The 21,416-nt window shown below is 37.1% G+C and overlaps 7 non-coding genes across 7 annotated transcripts; 3 read left to right on the top strand and 4 right to left on the bottom strand.

Moving 5' to 3' along the window:
* Positions 1 to 1,492: 1,492 nt before the first annotated feature.
* Trnak-cuu lies at positions 1,493 to 1,565 on the top strand. The gene has a single exon. It is a non-coding gene; the product is annotated as a tRNA-Lys (tRNA).
* Positions 1,566 to 5,076: 3,511 nt separating this feature from the next.
* Positions 5,077 to 5,149, top strand: Trnak-cuu. The gene has a single exon. It is a non-coding gene; the product is annotated as a tRNA-Lys (tRNA).
* Positions 5,150 to 9,116: 3,967 nt separating this feature from the next.
* Trnat-ugu lies at positions 9,117 to 9,190 on the bottom strand. Its single transcript has one exon. It is a non-coding gene; the product is annotated as a tRNA-Thr (tRNA).
* A 2,331-nt stretch (positions 9,191 to 11,521) lies between these two features.
* On the bottom strand, positions 11,522 to 11,594 carry Trnak-cuu. Its single transcript has one exon. It is a non-coding gene; the product is annotated as a tRNA-Lys (tRNA).
* Positions 11,595 to 15,306: 3,712 nt separating this feature from the next.
* Positions 15,307 to 15,379, bottom strand: Trnak-cuu. The gene has a single exon. It is a non-coding gene; the product is annotated as a tRNA-Lys (tRNA).
* Positions 15,380 to 17,605: 2,226 nt separating this feature from the next.
* Positions 17,606 to 17,679, bottom strand: Trnat-agu. The gene has a single exon. It is a non-coding gene; the product is annotated as a tRNA-Thr (tRNA).
* Positions 17,680 to 20,301: 2,622 nt separating this feature from the next.
* On the top strand, positions 20,302 to 20,374 carry Trnak-cuu. Its single transcript has one exon. It is a non-coding gene; the product is annotated as a tRNA-Lys (tRNA).
* Positions 20,375 to 21,416: the final 1,042 nt, after the last annotated feature.

Below are 21,416 nucleotides of genomic sequence, written 5' to 3'. Positions count from 1 at the left end.
GGTCAGCTGGACCGGATGGAAGTGCCGAGGAAGGGAGGCCTCCTACCAGGCAATCTACCGGTCGAAACCGCCTACGCCCTACCGCACCCAAAAGCACCCTACCACGGCGTCCCCCCCCCCCCCCATCCCGACCACCCCCAAGTTGTCCATACAGCAAGTAAGGGCTTTATTCACTATGGTTATGATAAGGGAAGGAAGGGAGGGAATGATAGGGAAGGAATGATGATGATGGTGTAAAGCCCGCCAGCCGCCGTCCAGAAAGTTGGTGGAAACGTATCTTGTGGTGAAGTTGGTGGATTGATGATTGGTGACTGGTCCCGAGGTGTCCTCTAGGAGTTCCTCCAGCATCCGTGAGCATTACATCCGAAGGGATGCGCCACCTATACGGATGACAAAGTCATTGCTATATAAGCCTCAGGGTCACCCGAGTAACCACTATTCGTAAAACGGGTGTCCCTGAGTATCGGCCAGGCTATCTTTTTTTATTATATTGGTAGTTGGTCGATCAAGTTGGTGATGCCACGACCAGAAGCGGTCAGGCCCTTTATAAGGGCTCTATGGGCAACCTAGGGAGACACCACAGCATCGTAGAGGTCTAAAATTAACGAGCTACTCTCGATTCACTAATATCAAAACCTATATTAGCTCGGCCATTTACCTTTCGACCGACCGTTCAAAATTGCGCCAAATTCCCTCAATCAAAATTGCGCACCCTTTTCTCTTTGGCATTGAACTGCTCCATTCAAATTCCATAGCACCACCACCACCCCCACCCGCCTGCTACCGATTTGATCGGGCTGCTGGTGCTCCCTTGCACCTGTCAGTGCAGGCGGTCTCTCCTCTCCCCTCCCCCACCTTTCCTGTCATGGACGGAGGAGCCGGCCAAGGTCGGCTCTTGTGCCCACGACAGGCGTGCGCTACAACAGCTTGTTCTGAATGTGCACGTAAAACCCTATGACATGACATGACAAACTCGTGCAATAGGAAGCGAAAACAACGTATGTGAAGTTCTGTATATTTATGATACAATACGTAACATATTCAATAAAATTACACAACTAAAGGTCTGTGGCATCAAATGAAACAAATGGAAACAAATGATATTTTAGACACAGTAGCTGGCGACCATTTAGTTGTGTTTTTCGCATACTTTACATACAGTCCTCTCTATATTATATAAACAAGGGAAGGCTAGAGGACACTCAAGCTAATAATATGTATATATATATATATATATATATATATATATATATATATATATATATATATATACGATCTGCCCAACCCACCAACCAGACTTATAACCAGACATACACCACCAGCTATTTGTATTCGGTTTTAAGTTACTTAAGTTCGTTGACTATCATCACACCCACCTAGTTCAGAATTGGACTAAGAAATGTTACTATACCGGTAAATACATAGATTTAACGGTAAATATAACATCAATAGGGCAACAATAGCATTCCAAATGTTCAAGAGTAATTTATATGCCCGGCTAGCTCAGTCGGTAGAGCACGAGACTCTTAATCTCGGGGTCGTGGGTTCGAGCCCCACGTTGGGCTTATCTTTTTATTATTATGACAATCAAAAATAACTAAAATATGACACATGTGGTCGAAAACAACAAAAACCACAAGCAAAAAAAAAAAAAGAAAAAAAAAGGACCAATAAACCCAAAAAATTAAACAAAAGACTCATACAAAAAATTAAGTATAGGTCTACAGGGCTCAGATCTTGTAGCGTTAGCTGAAAAGAAACATACTACAGGTAATAATGTGACGTCACATCATTGTTTGTACGTCATTGTCGACAACGTCATAATGACATTTATGATACAATACGTGGCGTATTCAATAAAATGACACAATATATTTTTCATATCGCATACCTTTAAAATTTTAGAACTATGTAAATCGACCAGGTAACACCGTCACGGAACTATATTTATTAACATGTAAATAAACAAACAAAAAAACGTACTACAGCGACACTCCAGAATTGTCGTATGCATTCATAACCACCAAAACAAAACATTTCAATAACAACTTTGCACTGAAAGTTGTCAAACCTTCTGAAACACAAAGCACACAACCCGACCAAAACAACAACAACAAACAAGAAAAGAAAAAAGAAAGAAAAAGAGAAGCAACAGCAACAAACAAACAAAAAACCAAACCAAAACAAACTAACAAAAACCAGAAAACAAAATAAAACATCAACAACAAACAACAAACAAAACAAAACAAAAAAACATACACAAAAAAGCAACAATAACAAAGAGCAAAAAAAAACTAACTAACTAACTAACTAACTGACTGACCAACAAAAAAATATATACCCCCCCCCCCCTAAAAAAAACAGTCATTAGTTTAAAAAAAATGTTATGCATTTATAGTTTATTTTTATGTAAGTACATATAGGCTAGCTATATTCAAAACGAAGTCATTTTCGTTCAAAAAGATACCGCGTCATGTAGCAGCTAGGTTTCGTTTTGCATAGGGGCGTCGTGTTTCTTCGTGCAGCGTTGGTACTGGTTAACAACATTAAGTATAATGCCATGATTGGACTCGAGAATAATCAAACTAAAGGTCTGTGCCATCAGATTTAGGAAACAAATTATATATTAGACACAGTAGGTGCCGACCATTTGTTAGTCTTATTTTCCGCATTAATTACATAGAGTCCTCTCTATATTATATAAACAGGAGACAGCTAGAGGACACACGAGCTAATATTATATATATAGAACGATGGAAGTATTCCATCTGCCCCCCCCCCCCCCCCCCCCCCCCCCCCACCCCCGTTATTTGTGTTCTGTTCTAAATTATTTTGTTCTCCTTTTTCAAGAGGTTATTCGTTGGTTGACCAATATCACTACCACCTTGTTCAAAATGTTATTATACCGGTATTTAACTTTAATAAAATTAAATAAATAATAAAATAAATAAGGCAATAGCCTCTATTAGAAATTCGACCGGCCTCGGTGGCGTCGTGGTTAGGCCATCGGTCTACAGGTTGGTAGGTACTGGGTTCGGATCCCAGTCGAGGCATGGGATTTTTAATCCAGATACCGACTCCAAACCCTGAGTGAGTGCTCCGCAAGGCTCAATGGGTAGGTGTAAACCACTTGCACCGACCAGTGATCCATAACTGGTTCAACAAAGGCCATGGTTTGTGCTATCCTGCCTGTGGGAAGCGCAAATAAAAGATCCCTTGCTGCTAATCGGAAAGAGTAGCCCATGTAGTGGCGACAGCGGGTTTCCTCTCAAAATCTCTGTGGTCCTTAACCATATGTCTGACGCCATATAACCGTAAATAAAATGTGTTGAGTGCGTCGTTAAATAAAACATTTCTTTCTTTCTTTTTATTAGAAATTCGCGAGAAAAAATAGGCAGAGTTACGTCCCCTAACCACTAACCACTTCCGGCGCGTTCCGATTACTTCAGAGATCGCCGATGGCCACAGTTGTTTGTGAATCTTCAGCTGGGATTTATGCATGCCAGTCCTGGCATCATAAATGTCCCCAGCTATGCTTTAAAAATAAAGAATGATACAGGTAAAAATTAAGTTGATGAAATTGCGTTTTGTTATAACTGACCATGTGTTAAATATAGGAGATGAATCTAGCAAGCTGTCACACACCCTGATTGTTTTGGTTTTCTTGCATGGAAATTTTTGATTTTTTGTTTCAAAGCTGCAATCTCGCCTCACATTAATTATTATAATTTCATTTAAACATACAAACACACCTGCAGTTAAATGAATTGTGTGTGACAGTAACACATATAGATAATAGAAACACATGTTTATAGTGCGTCCCACGGGAAACGCATTTTTTCATACTATGGAATTTACTACAAGTTATTTATTTCTGAGCCGCTTGTTTTCTAAATTACACACAAAAATAGTATATTTTAATTTTTACGTCAAACCAAACTTAAATTATTTACAAAAACAACAAAACATTTTTGTAGGAGGATGGGACGGACTATATGTAATATTCCGATCAGAACAGTCCCATTCCCCACGAGCTATATTATGTTTGTTTTGGGGTGTTTTTTTAGTGTATTTCTGGGGACGCATGACCCGACCCCTCCCCTAAAAACACCACTACCCAGTCTAGACTTCCTCTACACAATTCCCTGCACATGTGCCTGTTTGACTAAATATTTCGTTTGCTGTAAATTAATTAGGCCTATATACATTGCAATATAAAGTGTAAATTTTGCTGTAATAACAGCTAAATATATAGTTTAACCTAAAAACATCTACCTATAGTAAAAGTAAATGTTTTAGCATTCCAAATCTTTGATGATGATGATAACTAGTTTAACGTGCCCATATACCACTAGGGTTTCGAACACGCCCAAATCTTTGACAGTGATTTATATGCCCGGCTAGCTCAGTCGGTAGAGCACGAGACTCTTAATCTCGTTGGGCGTATGTTTTTATTATTATTATGGTAATAAAAAATAACTGAAATAGCGTATTCAATAAAATGACACAATATACCTTTCATATCACATACATTTACAGTTTTAGAATTAAAGGTCTGTGGCATCAGCTTTAGGAAAGCAATTACTGAAATAGCGTATTCAATAAAATGACACAATATACCTTTCATATCACATACATTTACAGTTTTAGAATTAAAGGTCTGTGGCATCAGCTTTAGGAAAGCAATTATATTTTAGACACAGTAACTGGCGACCATTTGGTTGTCGTATTTTCCGCATTTATTACATGCATCCCTCTCTATACTATATAAACAGGGGACGGCTAGAGGACACTCGAGCTAATAATACATTAAATAAATATATTATATAGAACGATAGAAGCATTAAATCAGCCCCACCCACCCGACATACACCCGTATTTGTGTTCTGTTCTAGATTATTTCTTTCTTCTTTTTCAAAAGGTTATTAGTTCGTCACTACCACCTAGTTCAAAATTGGACTTAGAATGTTAATATACCGGTATTTAACTTTTATAAAATGAAATAAATAAATATAACGGTAAATATAACATCAATAAGGCAATAGTAGCATTGCAAATTTTCAAGATTATTTATATGCCCGGCTAGCTCAGTCGGTAGAGCACGAGACTCTTAATCTCGGGGTCGTGGGTTCGAGCCCCACGTTGGGCTAATTTTTTTAATATTATTATTATTGTAATCAAAAGTGACCTATAAAAAAATTAAATATGAAAATAAAAGCACATATACAGACACGTTATACTGGTACATAAATAACAAAACAACAAAAAACACTAAAAAAAAAAAAAACCCTCCCGACCAATAAAACCAAAGAATGAAACAAAACAATCACTCTAACAGGAAGGACTTCGTTCGGCACTGTCACTAACCATAACCCTAACTCTATTTATTATAAGTATTTATAATGGTCTTTATACGTGACAGTGCCAAAGGAAAGTCCTACCAAACAATTAAGTATAGACCAACAAGGACTCAGATCTTGTAGCATTAGCTGAAAAGAAAAATACTACAGGTATATTATTATGTGACGTAACATCATTGTTTGTACATCATTGTCGACAACGTCATAATGACATTGATGATACGATACGTAAATGACACAATATATATATATATATATATATATATATATATATATATATATATATATATATATATATATATATATATATATTACTTACCTTTATAATTTAATAGACTGTAACAAATTAGGGGAGATTCGGGTAATTGCGGACACTTTGGCTTCCGCTGTATTTGCCACATGGAAACAGAACACTACACGATAACGCCTATCTAAAATTTAAATGAATTTGTTTGGCTGTTTTTCCTGTCACTATATATCACAATGGTATATAAAGTACGAATGGTAAGAGGAGGCGAAATGCGGACATACGTCGGCAAAATGCGGACATGGTCAATGGATACAATTTTCTTTTGATCCACAGCATTTTAAACATTTATTTTGTTACAAAATATAAATAACTAAACTAGTAAATCTGTAAAATTATCTTTTATCATCTGCTGAAGAAACAAACCGAGTAAAACAGTAATTATATGCAATTAAGTTAAAGTTATTATCCGAAACCACCTTTTTGTCTCTTGTGCCATTCAAACCATTGATCCAAATGTTGATATTTTAAACACAATTGAAATGAAATAAAAATGAGTTTATTATTATATAAAACAAATATTTATTTAGAATAGATCATCGCTGCAGTGTACTTATTATGTTGTCCGAAATTAAACTATTGCGGTTTATGTAGTCGTTCAACTGCGGACGAGTTTATTCTGTTAATTTTATCAATTATTATTGTTAATACGATTGGTTTTGGTTTTTAAAAATTAAGTTATGTATCTTATTATAAAAGATTCTTAAAATAGACAAATGTATTATCTCATTCTGAAATGTTTTACTCGAATTTTGGTAGACCTATCCAGTGAAAACGTTTGAAGAAATAAATTATATCACGTGACTGATGCCAGTGTACATGTGACGTAAGATACTATTTTTGTGAATGTTGTTTGGTTTTGTTTTTAAAGTGACCCGGGATAAAATAGAAACATGGATTTTCAAGAACTATCTGTAGTCTCATTACAATTTGCAGACAATAAAATTAAATGTTTAATGTAGCGGCAGTATGGTCGAGACTGTCCGCATTTTGCCGATGTCCGCAATTACCCGAATCTCCCCTACGTACTTTTGAAACTAAAAGTTGTATAATTAAGACCTAAATCCAAACATGGGTCAAATATTTAATTAAAATCCCCTGCCAAAATAGTATCTTTTAAATCTACAAATTTAATTAATTCATCGTAAAAAAAGAACTCTTTCATCAGTACCATTAGGTGCATACACATTAATAAAATAATATACATCATCATAAATGTTAGCACTATTTTTTTAAATTCTACATTCAATGTCACAACTATTAAAAGTAAAATCATCAGGGCATTATTTCGAAATAAATATTGCCATACCCCTTCTATTTTTACATAAACAATTATTATAAAATATGTTCCCATGCCATAAATGCTTATATCTGTCAATAAACTTATTATCCCAAAATGTTTCTTGGAGACAACTATAACATTAGCAGGTCTACTTTTAATATCATACTAATAATTGCAAACGTTGAATTCAACTTATCAATATCCCTCAAACCATTAACATTTAAAGACAATACCAACATTGTAAATAAAAATAAATTCATAATACAATCTATTTCAAACAGTTTAAAGCTTACCAACATTCTCACTCTCATTCATTCTTCGCTTATTCACACAATCATCCACACTTTTACCTAGCGCTGCTTGTCTCTTTTGTTTCCTCGTTGTGACCACACTCCATATCGAGTCATCAGCCGGACGTGATCGACGCCAAGTCCTCTCTTGCGTGTTGTCAATTGCAGAGTCAGTTTCTGTATTTTCAGTTGCAGTTTCAATGGTGTCTGCGTCCTTCTTAACACTACTCTCAGCCGATTTTTCTCCCTTACATTAAACTTTTCCAGTCGCCACCACACTTGGCCTTTTCTGTAGCTTGTCCGGGTTCAACACTGGTGTAACCATGTTGTAAGAACTTTTTTCCTCGACATGACGTTCCTGCTTGCCCGTTACTGTAACCTGGCTATCCTGCGACTCGACATTCATATCATCACTATCACCATCATCAATATACTCACTGTCATCATCACGTACACTACATACACACACATCCTCCTTATTCCCACATCTATCTATCACACAGAAAGGTTTTATCAGTCTTTAACATAATGTCCCTTTTCCTTACAAAAAATGGCAAACAATGTTAGGGCAATTCCGAATAACATGACTGTCTGACATACAGTTCGTTGTAACACACCTTAAGTTGGTTGTCATGCAGAACGCGGAAAAATTCCACACCTTCAACTGTCTTAAATTACATTAGAATACGGAAATTTAACTCGAACATACGTTGTTCCTTCCACGATGTTTGTTCCCTTGTAGAACGTCTATACATAGGATGGCGAACCAGCGAAGGTCGTCACCAAACCCAACATCAAGATATCCTCGGTTAGGGACACCAACGAGAATGTCCAACACCTCTTCGAAGAGACAGGACCGACCGAGCAGCCACTGATAGTGACCAGCCCCACATACGAGATGCTGCCAAACAAGCACTCCCTGAAGACGTTCCTGCACCATTACTCCAAACTGAAGGGCAACTTCACCCCGAGCAGCCTATCGGGCAACCTATGGGGGCACGTGATGATCATGACCCATCACCCAGGCCATCACTAAGGCCGATACCAACAGGCCTACACCAGAAGCGGTGCCACCAACGTGACAATACACGATGTCTTGCACAAGGGCTTCGCAGACCTGAGCGTCATACGGGAAGACCGCACCGAGTTCCTGCAAATCGACAACTTTGACGCCAAACCGCAACCTTGACTGCCCTTTTCAGGGCTACACCACCAATCCGTGGTTCGTATAACGTCGGTACCATTAGTGCTTAATTTTAAAAAATCTGACAAACTTTAACTTTCGACCGAACCGTTCAAAATTGGCGTTTAATCACCAAAATGTTTTCGGACATAACGCCAAAAAAAATTAGTTCAACTTTTTGGCTTTAATTCTCCTACTGAGAAACCTTTCAAAATTAATCTCCGCCTCTTTCGTTTCGTTTACCTTGGCCACAACAATCGGTCTTCAGTACTCCTTCAGTGCTAAGTGGTAAGCGAGAATCCCGCCTCCTCCTGCCCTCTCCCTTTCCTGTCAAGGACGCAACGGCTTGCTCACGCAAGAACTTGCGCCAAAGACAGCTTGTTCTGAATGTGCATGTTAAACCCTATGACCTGACCTGGCCTACTGGTGTTGTTAAACAAAACAAACTTTAAACGTTGTATGTGTGTACGTCTGTGTGCGCGTTCACAGATACGGGTGCTGTGTTTTTTTTTTTTTTAAATATAAATGCTTGCACACTGCACATGTGTAGCAGTGCGTCCGGTCGCTACAAAGTCATATCATTTATTTAATGTAATCAATATTTTCATATACAATATGGCGCTGAATTAGGGCACCCAGACCCTGTTGTAGGGACAATAAGTAAACTATTATAAAATTGATCAATAAAAAATAAAGGCTCCAGAGGGATTCGAACACTCGACCTTCTGCTTACAAGGCAGACGCTCTAACCAACTGAGCTATAGAGCCTTGCTTGCTTTCTTTAGCTTGCACATAACTACTAGTTCAAATCAAATCATAGGAATTTACTAACCAGCTGATACATGATATGACCAGTCCTGTCACACGTGTCACCAAATGCACGCAAAGCCATGTTTAATCCGCCATTTAATGTTAGGTGCACATTAAATTTTAACCCGGTGAATTTTAATATGATAATATGCTTCTATCGTTCAGCAATCACTTCGTATACAGGCCACTTCTCCAATGCACACCCACTTATTGTCCCTACAACAGGGTCCGGGTGCCCTAATTGTATATACATGTATGTATACAACACTAACAAGTAAAGGTTATCCAATCATTCCTTTCTTCGACTTATTTTCGTGCTTATATCCAATTAAAGTTCAAGCACGCTGTCCCGGGCACACACTTCAGCTGTTTGGACTGTGTGTCCATGACAGAGATTTAGTTGTTAGTGAGAGAGTGGTCTTACACCTGCCCATGGAGTCGTTAAAACTCGCTCTGTAGTCCAGGCAGTTGTGTAAATTTGTATTTCTTTTTGCTCAAGACAGTAAAATGTATTTCTTTTTATTCTTAAGACTATCCAGAATTAGAAATCCATTGGTAGTATTTTTTTTCAGTCATTTGATCATGGCGGCCATCTTGAACTTCAAAATGGCCATAATTTTGGGATATTTTACATATATTTTGACTCCCAGTTAACATAGAAACACAATTCTTGTATCTATTTATATTTATGAGGGCAATGAACTCGCTGATAACATTTTATTTAGTCATTTGGGTATGGCAGCCATCTTGAAATTCAAAATGGCCGCCAATTAAATATTTATATATATATATATTTACTCACAGTTGACCCACAACAACAATTTAGGTATCTGTTTACATTTATGAGCTCAGTGAATGAAGTTGTGAAAACAAAAATTGTTGTCTGGCCTAAGCATCCATCTTGAAATTCAAAATGGCCACCATTTTAATATATTTTTCCATATATCTCAACTCTCGGTTAACATAGAAACACTATTTTTTTTTGTCTATATGTACATTTATGTAGCCACGAATTTATTGATGGCATTTTTATAGTCATCCAATCGTGGCAGCCATCTTGAAATTCAAAATGGCCACCATTTTAATGTATTTTTCATATATCGTAACTTCCGGTTAAAGGGACATACCCTAGTTTTTAAACACTAAGACATATTTTTCACTATTAGAGCCGTTTATGATCACTGAAATCAAACTTTACTGGTATTTTATTGTTTAAAGTATCCATTTTCGTACAACCGAAGTGTTTCTGGTCATCCTGGTGTTTCTAATACCACCAAATGCTTTTTTTTCCTTCATATTTTCAAAAACGCACGTGCGTCTGAGAAGTAACGGTTATGGATTCGCGTTTTTGTCTATTTTTAAGAGTATTTCAACGTCACAGACTCTTGTTTCACTCTGTTGTGTCCAAATTTGTTGCAGATTTGTAAATTAACGAAACTTAGTGTCCATGTTTAAGGGTTGAAACTAGGCTCTAGGTGAAAAATATGCTTTAATTTTTTAAAACTAGGGTATGTCCCTTTAAGGCAGAAGCACAATTATTTTTGTCTGTACATTTTTAGGATCAATGAATTAAAGGGTAACATTAACAAGTAAAGCTTATCCAATCAATGAATCATTCCTTCAACTAATTTTCGTGCTTATATCCAATTAAAGTTCAGAGAGAGGAAACCCGCTGTCGACACTTCATGGACTACTCTTTTCGATTAGCAGCAAGGGATCTTTTATATGCACCATCCCACAGACAGGGCAGTACACACCATGGCCTTTGTTACACCAATTGTGGAGCACTGGTTGGAAAGAGAAATAGCCCAATGGGTCCACCGACGGGGATCGATCCTAGACCGACCGCGCATCAAGCGAACGCTTTACCAACTGGACTATGTCCCGCCTCGATACGTCAATAACGTAGGAAGGGATCTGACTCAGTCGGTAGGGCGCTCGTCTGGTGTATTTGGGGTCATAGGATCAAAACACCTCGGTGGACCGAGTCTCTGACTGAGTTTTCTCTCGTCTCAACCAGTGCCTCACTGCCATTATATCAAAGGTCGTGTTATATGCCGTCCTGTGTGTGGAAAGAATATATAAAAGATTCCTTGCTGCTAATGAAACATTTTAATGGGTTTCCTCTGAAGACTGACATCCAATGCTTTAGTGGTGTTATTAAACAAAACAACAAACTCGTGACATATTCAATTAAAATATGCTCTAGTGGTGTCGTTAAACAAACGCACTTTAAAAAAAAAAACCCTTTTTTATATTTAAGTAGCTAAACCAAAACAACAAAAAACAAGCCCAACGTGGGGCTCGAACCCACGACCCCGAGATTAAGAGTCTCGTGCTCTACCGACTGAGCTAGCCGGGCAGATGACATATCTTGTAGTATAAACTCTATCGAATAATGGGTTTGTTGGTTCTATTTGATAGCTGTGTTTGCTCGTTCGTAAAATATTAGTAAAGATCATGTAAAAGTCGAATTAACTTACAGTTACAAGCACGCCTCATAACTCGTTTACGTAGGAAAAATACAAACAGCAGCTCATGTGCCTTGTAGAAGAGGAATGCTAGTTTTTGTCCGAATGAATCGAAAATAACCGAATCTGGATAACAACGTTTATTCATATTTGGGGATCAGGGGCCAAAGCATCGTAAGTTTACGTCTGCGACTAGCAGTTTTACCGAGCATACACGTGTTTGGCATCTATTTCATGCAGAAAATAATTATTATTAATTACATTATTATGGAGCATTTTAAGGACGAAAATAAATGAATTACATGTGTATGTGTATTTCTAACTATATTTGTTGTACTATAACAGCAGTAAGAATTGTGGTTTTGTCGTAGATTGACGCTTACGTGCAAAACTAGGGTTACGATGTTTTGTTAAATTGCCTTTTTTGAAGGTGCAGGCAAAAAAACACAAAAAAAAACCGGAACCATTTGCGTTGTCAAAAACGGAACCAAATTGGCTATAACGGCTTGCTATAAATATGAGATGATGCCATTTGTTAATTGTATGTTTAAGCCAGTGAGTATCTGTTTGTGAGAGGGGGTGGGTTTGAGAGATGGTGAGAGATGGTGACTAAACGTGTCTTCTTAAGCAGAAAAGAATTTCTATTTTGTACATTAAAGGAGCTCAGTCACGGATTTAGTGGGCCTTGTTTCTCTAAATATGCATTATAAATGAAACTTACATTCATTTGGAATACGAAACCTAGTTATTGTATGATCCAAAATATTTTAATTGAACTACGATCGAGGGATACGCTTATTTTTTAAAATTTGGAGCTCTTCTTGTGATGAGACATGAAAAATACGGAAAAACAGACTCGTAGTGATGAGGCTATATACACGACAACCGTATAATGTATTTTTGGATTTTATATCAACGATCGCCGTGTATAGAGACTTGGGAAATGAGGGCCGGCTATATACATGGAAAATAATAAAAAATATATTATTTCATGACGAAAATAACCGCGAATACGCTGAAATAAAATAATAAACAGTCGGAACATAAACTCACCATTTATTATTATTATTATTATTATTATTATTATTATTATTATTATCAGGCGCGTGTGCAAATTATTTTGACTGGTTCGCAAAGTGGTATTTCGGTTTTAATGTATAGTGTAAAAAAAACAGTGTACTGTTTCATGTTTTGTCGTCCAAAGGTTGGCTAATTATTACTTAACCCAGTTGAATCCAGTTCTACATGCAGGGACAAGTTCAGCCTGCCGTTTGTGCGTGTGTGCACGCACGTTAATCTTGCATTTTTATAGCCAAAACTCCCCCAGATAAAACACCGCCCCTCGACCCCAAAAAGGTAGTAGTAGGCTAATAATAATAATAATAATAATAATAGTAGTAGTAGTAGTAGTAGTAGTAGTAATAGGAATAATAATTGTGTATTATTATTATTATTATTATTATTATTATTACATGTATTATAATGTTGGTAAAATCACATCACGGTGGGGTGGTGTGGGGTGGGTGTTGGCAGTTGTTACAAAAATATTACATAAATTTAGAGGGGGACCCGGGAGTGGTCTCAGATTTACTAGTAGCCTATAAAAAATGTATTTTGAGTTTTATTGCCCCTTGCAATTTTGAGCATTTGAAATGTGACTAAATACAGCAAAATAACCTTTTAGTCATATTTATTTACGGTAAAATTTACTTTTTTACAAAATTTATGTAAGCAGCCTCAAAATTGCAATCAGTGAAAAATTATTAAGTTCAAGCCCTGTTGTTAGTTTGTGTACTGTCCGTAGTTGGTTTCTTTCAGTTAATCTACCTCAGCCGCTGATAATTTGTAATTGTTATTTTTATTTATTCATCATCATCATCATCATCATTATTCTTCTTCTTATTATTAGTATTCTTATTCTTATTATTTATAATTAATTTTTTGTTAGTACTGTAGGGACAATATGACGCTATTCATATATCTATGGAAAACGTATACAAAAGGGTCCACTAAATTCATATACTCCCCCACCCCCCCTCCCCTGTTCAGAAAATGCAGTGTTCGTACAGTACTTGGTATGTATTCCTCCTGTTCCAGATGGTTCGGTAATATGGATCAATCAAATACATGTCATGTCATGTCATGTCATAGGGTTTTACGTGCACATTCAGAGCAAGCTGTTGTAGCGCACGCCTGTCGTGGGCGCAAAAGCCGGCCTTGGCCGGCTCTTCCGTCCATGACAGGAAAGGTGGGGGGAGGGGAAGGAGGGACCGCCTGCACTGGCAGGTGCATGGGAGCACCAGCAGCCCGATTGAATCGGTAGCAGGCGGGTGGGGGTGGTGGTGGTACTATGGAATTTGAATGGAGCCGTTAATGCCAAAGAGAAAGTGGTGCGCAATTTTGTTGAGGAAATTTTGGCGCAATTTTGAACGTTCGGTGCAAATGGCCGAGCTAATATAGGTTTTGATATTAGTGAATCGAGAGTAGCTCGTTAATTTTACTAGTAGCGTATAAAAAAATGTATTTTGAGTTTTATTGCCCCTTGCAATTTTGAGCATTTGAAATGTGACTAAATACAGCAAAATAACATTTTAGTCATATTTATTTACGGTAAAATTTACTTTTTTTTACAAAATTTACGTAATAATACATGTACTTATTTACCGCCTATATACATTTTTGCTGTGAATATAGTCAGCCCTCGTTAGTGGAGACTATAGACACGGCCTTCGTATATATAGTCACATCGTATATAAACACCGTCTAGTTCAGGGTATTCTTTAAAAATGTAACAATTCCTATCCCAAGTCAGCTGTTATGGCATATTTTGTATAATAATGAATTTTACACGGTAGAAAATGACGGTGTTTGTGATCCAGATGTTTAGACTTTTTCGCGTACGACTAACGATAAATTTACCTATAGATGCAAAGGCCTAACTAGTCCGGATTGTTGACGTTTAACATGCTTCTGTTACTAAAATAAATTAATGTATAAGCTTATTATCATTCAGTACATGTTTTTATTATTTTTTAATAACATATTTTCCTTGGGTTTTTCTCTATTTACCCTACGCCGCAGAGGACGGTCAAGCGTTCTCGTTACACGAGCTTGGTAATTCGTTTTGGCACTGCGGTTATTCGGGGAATGCCCGTCACGTGACTCAAAATAATACGTCACATCTCTGCTCTCCAAATAGCCGTTGTTTTTCTCAGAATTATGGACCTACCCATAATTCAATTATTTTTATAAAATATCAATAATAAGTGTGATATGGTGGTTATGTAGATGGTTCAATAAAGTACTTTTAGGTACAAATCAAATGTATATATTGTTATATAATACCTTGTTGGGTAAATAATTAGGTCAACTATCTGTGACAGAGCGCGTTTAATACTATATATTTCTTTTACGTTCAGCAAAAAAAAACCCAAAACCCCAACAAAACAAAAAACATCATCCGCAAACTTATATAAGAACGGCTTCGCCGATTGACAGTTTGCGATTCACAGTTTGCGGGTGATTGTTTTTGGTTCATACCCCAATACGCCTGTAAAACAAATAACAGACAATCCATAAACAAAATTAATAATAAAAATATCACTCCCAACGTGGGGCTCGAACCCACGACCCCGAGATTAAGAGTCTCGTGCTCTACCGACTGAGCTAGCCGGGAATACAAGTTCTTTGTGCCATATTTAGCATTCTATTTCTCTCTTTCTTTTTTTCTGGCGAGAAGTTGCTCAGTGATATTTAGAGCGTTTGCCTGATGTGTTGCGTTCTCGGTCCATGATCGATCCCCGTCGGTCGGTCCATTCATTGACGTACGGACTCTGATTTGCGTAGGGGAGAAGGCTGATTTTTGCCAGAATTAAACGAATTTACTGTCAAACAGCTAGTATATAAGGATACAAACTAATCACTACGCATTATTGCATGGATTGTAATTAATTTTCAGGGTAGAATGATGGAAATGGACTACATGGTAAAAAGGCCTCAGGTTAGCACATTTTGCCAGAATATAGGCTTATCTATCGTATTGCTCATAACCGTCCAAATGGCCGTAATTAATTGCTACTAATAGAAAAATGTAGCGGGTTTCCTCTCTAAGACTATATTTCAAAATTACTAAATCTTTGACATTCAATATATATGATATATACCAACAATATATATATACAGTCAGACCTCGTTATTTATTTATATTATATTTTATATATATATATATATATATATATATATATATATATATATATATATATTGCTTACCTTTATAATTTAATAGATTGTAAGGGGTAAAATATTTAATTAAAATCCCCTGCCAAAATAGTAATTTTTAAATCATCAAATTTAATTAATTCACTTTTTTTTTTTTAAATCTAAATTCAGTGTCACAACTTTTAAAAGTAAAATCATTAAGGCATTATTTCGAAATCAATATTGCCACACCCCTTCTATTTTTATATAGACAATTGTTATAAAATAGGTTTCCATCCCATAAATGCTTATATCTTTCAATAAAATTATCATCCCAAAATGTTTCTTGGAGACAAATAATATTAGCATCACTACTTTTAATAGTTCAACTTATCGATATCTCTCAAATAATTTAACATTTAAAGACAATACCAACATTGTAAATAAAAAGAAATTCATAATACAATCCACTTCAAACATTTTAAAGCTTACCAACATTTTCCCTCTCATTCATTCTTCGCTTATTGACACAATCATCCATATTTTTACCTAGTGCAGCTTGTCTCTTTTGTTTCCTCGTCGTGACCACACTCTAAATGGAGTCATCAGCCGGGCGTTTAACCAAGCGTGACCGACGTCAAGTCCTCTGTTGCGTGTTGGCAATTGCAGTCAGTTTGTTTATATTCAGTTGCAGTTTCCACGGTGTCCGCGTCCTTCTTAACACTACTCTCAGCTGATTTTTCTCACATTAAAGTTTTCCAGTCGCCACCACAACCTTTTGTGTAGCGTCCGGGACACTGGTGTAACTGTGTTGTGAGTCGACATGATGTTTCCTACTGGCCTGTCAGTAACCTGGCTGTCCTGCGACTCGAGTCATCAGCCGGGCGTTTAACCAAGTGTGACCGACGTCAAGTCCTCTGTTGCGTGTTGGCAACTGCAGTCAGTTTGTTTATATTCAGTTGCAGTTTCCACGGTGTCCGCGTCCTTCTTAACACTACTCTCAGCTGATTTTTCTCACATTAAAGTTTTCCAGTCGCCACCACACTATGCCTTTTGTGTAGCTTGTCCGGGTTCAACACTGGTGTAACTGTGTTGTGAGAACCTTTTTCCCCGACATGACGTTCCTGCTGGCCCGTGACATAACGCCAAAAAAAAAGAGTTAAACTTTTTTGCTTTAATTCTCATACTGAGAAACTTTTCAAAATTAATCTCCGCCTCTTTCACCTCGTTTACCTCGGCCACAACAACCGGTCTTCAGTGTTCCGTCAGTGCTAAGTGGTGATAATCACGCTCCCCCCCCCCCCCCCCCCCCCCCCCCCCCTCTCTGTCAAGGACGCAAGGGCTTGCTCACGCAAGAACTTGAGCCCATGACAGGCGTGCGCTACAACAGCTTGTTCTGAATGTGCATGTTAAACACTATGACCTGACCTGGCCAACTGGTGTTGTTAAACAAAAGAAACTTTAAACGTTGTATTTGTGTACGTCTGTGTGCGCGTGCACAGACAAGGGTGCTGTGTTGTTGTTTTTTTGACATAAATGCTTGCACACTGCACATGTGTAGCAGTGCGTCCGGTCGCTACAAGTTCATATCATTTATTTAATGTAATCTATATTTTCATATACAATATGGCGCTGAATTGGGGCACCCGGACCCTGTTGCAAGGACAATAAGTAAACTATTATCAAATTGAAAACTAAAAAATAAAGGCTCCAGAGGGATTCGAACACTCGACCTTCTGCTTACTAGGCAGACGCTCTAACCAACTGAGCTATAGAGCCTTATTTGTTTTGTTTAGCTTGCACATGGCTACTAGTTCAAATCAAATTATAGGAATTTACTAACCAGCTGATACATGATATGACCAGTCCTGTCACACGTGTCACCAAATGCACATAAAGCCATGTTTAATGCGCCATTTAATGTTAGGTGCATATTAAATTTTAAACCAGTGAATTTTTATATGATAATATGCTTCTATCGTTCAGCAATCACTTCACATACAGGCCACCTCTCCAATGCACACCCGCGAGACAAAAGGTAATATATATTGATACAACATTAACAAGTAAAGGGGGGGGGGGGGGGGGGGTAAAATAAAATAAAATAAAATAACATACATTTTAAAAAGTCTAAAACAGTATAGCAACTAGATACGACTCAAAATTATCTGGATTGTTAAAAAAAAAGCTTCCTTGGCTGAATTTTGGTCAACAGTTTTTGTTGTATGTGTAGTTTTAAACACATATTGTGTATACTGGAAGAGGTGGCGGTTGTGAATTGGCACCTGTAAGGACATAATCTAATCATACCACGAAAACCTCAAATGCAAATCTTGCCTCGAGGATCCTTTGTGTTAACATGACTATATATTCAGACATCATTTTAAAACTACATTCCCTGGAATATTTTTATTATTTAAGCATATATAACAGAAAATCCAATTACGTTTGGTATATATATGACGCCGCACTCCGCATTGGTTTCACTACGTTGGCTTATCCAGTCCAAAAACAAAGCCATGATTTTAAAAGTGGAACACTTTTGACGGGCTCGTACCGATCTCGGTTTTCATTGGCTTATCACAAGTATAGAATTCCCCAACAAGAGATCACGTGAGATTTCGCAATTTTTGAACAAATTTAACTGTCTTGATTGAGGGGTCGTCTGATATCTCCAAAACATATTTATATCCATAGAGGTATGGTACAACGCCTTTCCAGGGGTCGGTGAGTGGGGGATTTGCCTTGTAATTTTGACAGTGGCCAGCTGTTGGCATACGCGTTACATGTAACGGGGTGTTACTAATTACGTAACGCTCTAGGGGTAGAGGAAGAGGGTACTCTGTTCGATTTACGTAACATTTTTCAAGACTATATCTTATTTTTATTCATTACTTAGATCTAAAAAGGTGGTTTTGGGAAATGCGCGGTCAGTCTAGGATCGATCCCCATCGGCGGGTATACAAAAAGACCATGGTTTGTGATATCCTGTCTGTGGGATGGTACATTTCAATTTTTTTTTAGCTTGGGCAAGTAAGGGTTTCGACCTTCAATACCCTCCCCCTGCACATGCACCCGATTCCTCTCTAAGATTATATGTCAAAATTACCAAATGTTAGACATCCAACAGCAGATGGAAGGAAGGATAGGATATGTTTTATTTAACGACGCACTCAACACATTTTATTTACGGTTGTATGGGGTCGGATGATTATTAAATCAACATGCTTTATCTTTGATGTCGTTAAACCCCCCCCCCCCCTCCCCAACTTTACCCTTTCCAAACGAAATAATATTTATTTGAATTTGTCGATTTTAACACGTAAAATTAAGGTGAAAACGTTCATTGTCTACTTTAGTATATTTTATTTTTAAAATATATACATGATTAGTGTGTTACTAGTATACAAACTAAACTTTGAAAGTTCTACTAACACTTTATAAAATATCAATTCTGAAATAGGAAGGTACGACTGTCGATAATACGTTGTCAAGATCAAACCGGTTTTAACTAAAGACTCTAGTACCGTATCCTCAACCGAACGTTCTTCGTACAGCGCAAGATTTCTCTTTTAATTTTTTGAGACGAACCCTACAATTTGAAATCGGCAAACGCACGTGTTAACTGAAACTGACAACAGGCTGTCGTTTGTGCTTTGCCGAACTATGGCGGCACAGGCGACGAATCAAGCGTACACGTTTGACGATATGCGTTCATAGCGAACACACACGACTTTTTTAAAAGTGCATTTGAGCTTGTATTTCACATTTGTACATGATTTTATAATATGGTAACCAGAGAATGTAACTTTAATATACCGGTATTTAACTAATAAAATGAAATAAATAAATATAACGGTAAATATAACATCAATAAGGCAATAGTAGCATTTCAAATGTACAAGAGTAATTTATATGCCCGGCTAGTTCAGTCTGTAGAACACGAGACTCTTAATCTCTATACCATCACGGTGTTTTGTTTTTCGTCTTGAAACGAATAACAAAAAAAAAAAAAAAAACCCACGTGATTGTATAGCCATAAAATCTGTTTATACTAGTATACAATCCAGAGTTTATTACTGCACTTTTCCCCCTTTTTTTTAATGTTGAAATAGACCAACAAGTTCGCCTATTGCATAAAATTTATAAAATGTCTCACCCGATATTTTTAGAATTTGTATGCTCCTGAATAACGCTATAAAAGGCGAAGTGGAATTGGTCGATATTTAAATTGTTATTTATAGATGAAATGTAACCTGGACATGGGAGTCCACGCAATGCTGTTAGATCTACTGGTAGACCAATAGAGCTAATTTTAATCAGATTGTAAATAAATATAACGGTAAATATAACATCAATAATGCAATAGTAGCATTCCAAAGTTTCAAAAGTAATTTATATGCCCGGCTAGCTCAGTCGGTAGAGCACGAGAGTCTTAATCTCGGGGTCGTGGGTTCAAGCCCCGCGTTGGCCTCATTTGTTTTTTTATTATTATGGTAAATGTAAGCACATATGCACGTCATACTTGAACACGTAATAACAAAACGCCCAGTCAAAAACAAAAACAAAAAAAAACACGCAAAAAACCCACCTCCCTACCAATAAAACCAAAGGAAAAAACCCAAAGGAATCATACAAACAAATAAATAATAGGCCTACAGGACTCAGACCTTGTTGCGTAAGCTTGAGAGAAACATACTACAGGTAACAATGTGACGTCACATCATTGTTTGTACGTCATTGTCGACAACGTCATAATGACATTTATGATGCAATACGTAGCGTATTCAATAAAATGACACAACTAAAGGTCTGTGGCATCAGGCCCCGTGCTTATAAACCTTACAGTCTAGACTTTAATAAAGTCCAGACTTTAACGTCATGGAAACGCCATTCAAATACCATTACGTTAAAGTCTGGACTTTATTAAAATCTAGATTTTAAGTTGTATAATCACGGGCCCTGACGAAACAAATGGAAACAAATTATATTCTAGACACAGTAGCTGGCGACCATTTGGTTGTCGTATATTCCGCATTTATTACATACAGTCCTCTCTATATAATATAAACAAGAGAAGGCTAGAGGACATTCAAACTAATATTATGTTATATATATATATATATATATATATATATATATATATATATATATATATATATATATATATATATATATATTGAGAAAGAACATACCACTCGACCGCTACGCGGTCTCGTGATATATATTCTTGCGCAAAATAAACTCGTGCGTATGTATACAATTGCTACTTGCCACCGTTGGTTTCGTTTTATTGCATTGGTAATAAAGTTAAGTATGCCAAGTACTAGGCTTTTTAAACCAATACCTACACTATAAGGGTTTAACCCTTCAAATTAGATAGCTAGGCTAGTTTAACTCCACCTCCGTCATTGTATTCAATGCTATACAAGGACGGAGGGTGATGGGTGGTCATGAATGACCGTTGAACTCACTAGAATAGGGACTTAAGACGATAGGTACAACCTTAACACAAA

Source organism: Gigantopelta aegis, chromosome 9, assembly GCF_016097555.1.
Source record: "Gigantopelta aegis isolate Gae_Host chromosome 9, Gae_host_genome, whole genome shotgun sequence".
Taxonomy (NCBI): domain Eukaryota; kingdom Metazoa; phylum Mollusca; class Gastropoda; order Neomphalida; family Peltospiridae; genus Gigantopelta; species Gigantopelta aegis.
The sequence above is the reverse complement of the archived record's forward strand: the minus strand, read 5'-3'. Positions and strand labels throughout refer to the sequence as shown.